The sequence below is a fragment of the Bacillus rossius genome, chromosome 15, assembly GCF_032445375.1.
Source record: "Bacillus rossius redtenbacheri isolate Brsri chromosome 15, Brsri_v3, whole genome shotgun sequence".
Taxonomy (NCBI): domain Eukaryota; kingdom Metazoa; phylum Arthropoda; class Insecta; order Phasmatodea; family Bacillidae; genus Bacillus; species Bacillus rossius.
Window position 1 is genome coordinate 35,796,522 of NC_086342.1, and position 5,681 is coordinate 35,802,202.

A 5,681-nucleotide genomic window follows, 5' to 3' on the forward strand; every position below is an offset into this window, starting at 1 on the left:
CGATTAAATAACTGACAACATAACAAAGATTAAATATATTACTAGCGGAAACACATGATACATTTAACCTGTACATAAATTACATCAGTCTATATGAATAGGAAAATCTAAGAAAGTGCCATTAAGACACGTGATTAATTTGAATTCCCGCGGCAATGAGGTCTAGCATGTACGTCAGACGAGATTGACCAATAACAGCAAAATAGCGGGATGAGATGACCTGGTATCTATTGACCTTGGGTCAAAGGCATGTTCTTCAACCCAGTAGACCCAGCTGGCATGGTCCGAATCACCACGGTTCCAATGTATTTTGTATATAAAATTTTTTTTTATATTTTGACAAGGACCACAACATTGGCAGGTAATGGAACATCGACCTTACGTGCATGAGACAGTGTGATGCTGGTGCTTTCTAAGAACAAACAGAAACAAAGATGTTGGTAACCAAGATGGTGGCCTCCAGCAGAACAGAAAAAACCCAGATGGCAGTTGTGACATCCAAAATGGCTGCCTTCAGCATACAATAGACGGCGGCTGTCTCGTGAGAATCGAAAAAAAATGGCATTAGTATCATCTCCAAGATGGCGAGCGTGACATTAGAATTTAAGATGCTGGCTGTAACTAAAAGTGCAACGTTACGGGATTAGGGAGCTTGATGACAATATGGCGGCCATACAAAAAATACAACATTCGGGGAGTGGGACGTTCAATTTCAAGCTGGCAACTGAGGTTAAGATCTTAGGTTAAGGTCAGAGGTCAAGGTAAAGTTCATCCAAGATGGCCGCCGTGACGTAAGGGCAGTCGGTCATTGAACCCATCCACTCACCTGGAACCTGTTTCCAGACAAAAATTTATATAGGTACTACTTTTAAGTAACAATACTTTCTTTCAAAGCTTGGCCTGAAGTTGTTTATTCCTTAGTGTATCATCAGTTTTTGGCAGGGTGGTAGGCTCATTAGTTCTACCACTACTACTAAGTGATGCTGCTACTTCCGTGTCACTGAAAAAAATATGACGTATTTCGGATTCATTTAGACAATTTCTGATTTAATATCTTTGCGAGAGCCAAGTTTGTGTGTGGCATCGTCACATTCAGTAATCTTGGCTGTTTCTTGATTTTTAAAGTTTTCCTTTGTACTATGATTCTGCAGTTTTGGAACTGCAAAATAGTTCAAAGAGTTCTTCTGTACAGTTTTGAATTTCTGGTATTAAAATGGTCAGCATGTATTACATAATGCATTGATGGACTATTTGGAAGTTCCAAAAGCTAGTTGTTTCCACTTGAAACATCTAAATCTAAAATGTGGTAACATTTTTCTTAAAATGTACTCTGTGCCACATACAATTTTCCATTTTCACTTTTAAACACACGGGACCCTGTTGCCTTACAACATGTTTCGGTAATAAAATTAACTATCAGCTTTATTAGCAACAATTTTAGAATACTGCATTGTAATCATAATTGTTTTGACTGAGGTATTTTCTACATAAAGTAAAAATCATCTCTTTATTGAACATTAAAAATTGGAAAATATTCCATTATCAAACATAAATGACTGATGCACATGCACTCACTGACACATGTAACGAGAGGTTCACAAATCAGTGACTCGTTAAGACTCGTTAGTATGTGTGAAATATGTAAAAAATATGACCGAGTTAAACACAAAGGAATAATCAACCGTCAAATGTTAGGACTAAATTAATTTACCAGAAACATTTGTAGAAATCTTTCAAACTAACAATAGAAAAAAACTGGTAGTTGTATCTCATGAGCAAGTGACCAGAAAAAAATCATGAAAACTAAAATAATTATTTTTCAGGTAGTTACATTTGTGGGATTAGGTTCTTGATTTTTTCTGTGAATCGCCTTGAATATATTTACAACATACATTTTTTCCCCATAAAAATCGATCCAGTAGATCTTGAGAAAATAAATCTTCACCAAAAAAACTAGTGGTATTTATATCTTTGTTCCTAGTGCAGCTACAAGTTTGAAATTTGTGGTGAGTTTGTAACCCATCAGATGCAACGTTTGGCCAAAATTTGGGGGGCTGCTCACCCGTACTTAGCCGGCTTTGGCCTTAGTCCAGTAATATGCAAGCTTTTTAACAACTGATTTAGTAAAAAATAAAATCAACAACACTGAAATCTGTTTTAAAAACAAACTTATCCTGAAAATAAATCATAAAATTTTGTCTCCACTAATACGAGCTTTTCACTTGTAACCATAAAAATGACCACTCTAGTAGATAATTTATAGTAGATAATCTTAGAGATTACTGTGATGATGATTATATCCTATTCCAAAGAGCATACATATACAGTGCGGGTCAAATGTTTTGTTAGCCAAAAAGGTCGAAAAATCTCCTTTGGGTATGGAATTTTAATAAGAGTGCTAAACCCATTTAAACTGCTTATGTTGATCATGTAGTGCTTAGTGGGCAATACACATTGATACACACACCGTCATTATAATGCTTGATGTCTTTAGTAATGATAGGTGTTACAAAAATTACAGGGAATTTTCTTTACCACACTGGATAAACGATATAAAACTCATTCAATACTTTTCATAAATTATAACAGTGAAAGTCTCCAGAAATTTAATACTTATACATAACATGCCAATACCTTAATAACACACTTTATTAAAAGGAATTTTTTAGCAGATGACAAAAAAAAGCATTTTACAACATAAAATACACATTATGTCTTTAACTAAGTACCTAACAAACAAAATAATCAAGTATAGTCTTAAATTATATAAATATTGGAGGAAACGAGCCTACATAGCTATGACCAGGTAAATAAAAAAATAAGTGACACCTGAATGGACAAAGTTGTGAGCTTTTTACACATGAATAAGATTTTTTAAGTGTCGGTTGGAAACAATTATGTCGGAAATCAGGGAAATTGGGAATATTGGTTGACACTGATACTAAAACAATTACATTGGTAGATCACTAGATTTTAGAATAGTTAATGTGTAACTGGCCTGCATCGAGTCCCAACTGTTTGCTTCCGCAGGGCTCTGCCAGTCCGTTCTGGGCAACACATTTCCATCGAACTCTAAAGCCCAGCTTGCAAGACATTTTCCCTGCACTATAGCGAGCAGGGTACACCATATCCAGTGCTTCAGGAGCGTAAGTTTCTGTTATAATTGTGGCTTCCAGCAAAATAACTCATTTATATTCACAGGGTTGCTACTTGTCTGGAAAACTGAGAAAACTCAGAAATGTCAGAATCAGGGATATGTCCGGGAATTCAGAATATGAGGCAAATCACCGGGGAAAATAGGGTATCCTTTATTTAGTCATAACTTTTTGGCACTGGGAAATCCGAGTGTTATTTGAGTGTCCAGCAAGTTGAAAAAAGCTTAGTTGAAAAACTTCATGTCGTGCTGTTCCTTCAAACTGCATCTTATGACATTTTTGAGCAATGTTTACAGCTTAGTTGAAAAATTACATGCTGTGCCGCCTACAAACTGAGTCACTTACACTATTTTTGACCGGTGATATATACTACGTTACCTTTGGCATCAGACGTGACAGATAACATCGCAAGTGTCTTTTTTTTTCTGCATCTTTTTACTTTCCCCTGGTTCTCACTCGCAGTAACAATTGAGATGCAACACAATCATAAAAATAATGCATTCTGAAATATGTGATTTGACACTTGAAAACCAGGAGGAACTCACTGATGAAAGCTCCTTAAATAGATATACACGGACGGAAGTAATTCACTGTCAATTGATGCTGGGATTATTTTTTTCCCTCTTTATACCAGTTATTTCAAAAGTATCTGACAGATTTCTGGTCAGTCATTAATTTTAGTGAGACTTGAGCCTAAAACACACACACTAGCGACAAGTCTCCTGTGTTGAAAGTTGTCTTGGAACCACACACCACTCGTTTAGCATATGTCTTGCCAAACAATTTTCATCCATGCAGAAGCATGATTGTTGTATAATTTTTATAGCAGAGAATATTAATCCACACCATTTTTCAGGGATCTTAGTGGAAGATGGCTCACGAACTAATTAAAAAAAATACCTGTGTTCAAGGTGGTATTTGAACCAGTGACTACATGGTTAGAAGTCAGGGGCACTGACCTGTAGTGAACTTGAACGTGCACTTGAAATGGTAAAATGTTTATATATAAATACAGTTAAAATGATGTAATTTTAAACAATGTTACTTATCTTTTATGTAAATTAACTACAGTTTTTTGTTTAAAAAAGGTGTGAAATTTTCACAAAATTGTTTCAACTGTAATTTAATTTTTGGTAGGTAAATAATGCAACTTTAAAAATTGTCAGGGAAAAAAACTGTAGTTTGCCAGGGAAAACGTGAAAATTTCACGGAATTAATTATATTTTAAATTGTGGCAACCCTGCATTCATCAATGTACTCTGACTAAAAGTTTCAAATAGAGCTGGCTGCAATAATTCATTTTCAGATACCAATTTATGATACTTCAGTACCACAACTGATAACTTAACCATGATATGCTGTTCTAAAAAAGTATTAACACTAAACCAAAAGTATGCATAATTTTACAAAATTATGTGAACCTAATTTATACAAATTTTTCAAAATCTTATTACTACTACATATCAATAAAATATTCATCCAGAAAAATTTATGCAAGGTTAATCTGCTAATGAAGTCACAGTTTCATGATAAAATATACCTCTAAATCAACTAATAAAACCCAATATTATATGCCAATAATTGAACAGAAGTTGACTCAAATTATTTGACACTGCCTAATACAACACACTTCAAGAAATGGGGAGAAAAAATTAATTCTTCCCGGTGTGTTTTTAGGATGTTCATAACAGGAATACAAGTACAGGTGCACCATCCTTTATCCGAAATTCCAAAACCCGACAACAGCTCTAAAATCCGAATTTTTTTTTGAAACTTCAACGTTTGCGATATTGTTTGCAGTTGTGTGGCAAACTCAAGTCGCGATCGCGTGACTAGTGCGAGCGAGTGACTTGGCAGCACTGCGTCAGCAAGGCAGCATGCAATTTGGCAATGCCGAGGCGCTGTGTTTACCGTTTGTCCGGCAAACTAGCGCCAGTTACAGCTCGCTGCTTGGCTACGATAGGAGTTGCTTTATCGCGTTTAGTAGTTAACCGTGTTGTTACGCGAACGTGTTGCCATATTTGAAGACGGCAATGGCAAAAAGGCATTTCGATATGAAGATGGGTGGTAGCGAAAAAAAAAGAAAACACTTAACATTATCAATAACTCAGAAGGTGGAATTATTGTGGAAACTTGATTTTGGCGTACCTGTACGACAACTAACAGAAGAATACGGTGTTGGAACTACAACTGTGTACGATTTGAAGAAACAAAAAGACAAATTGTTTACGTTTTTTAGTGAAAGTGACGACAGAAAAGCAATGGAGTGTAGAAAAACAATGCATAGGGCACAAAATGAAGATGTTGACCATGTGTTGATGGAATGGATCCTTAATACATCTGACATAACCTAACTTGGATTTACTAGGCCTCCTGTATTAAAATTCCGAAAGCCGAAAAATTCCGAAATTCGGAATGCTGCTGGTCCCAACCATTTCGGATAAAGGATTGTGCTCCTGTATATCTAAAAAAATACAAATAATTAATATTAATTAATACAACAATAATAATTAATATCAGAACACA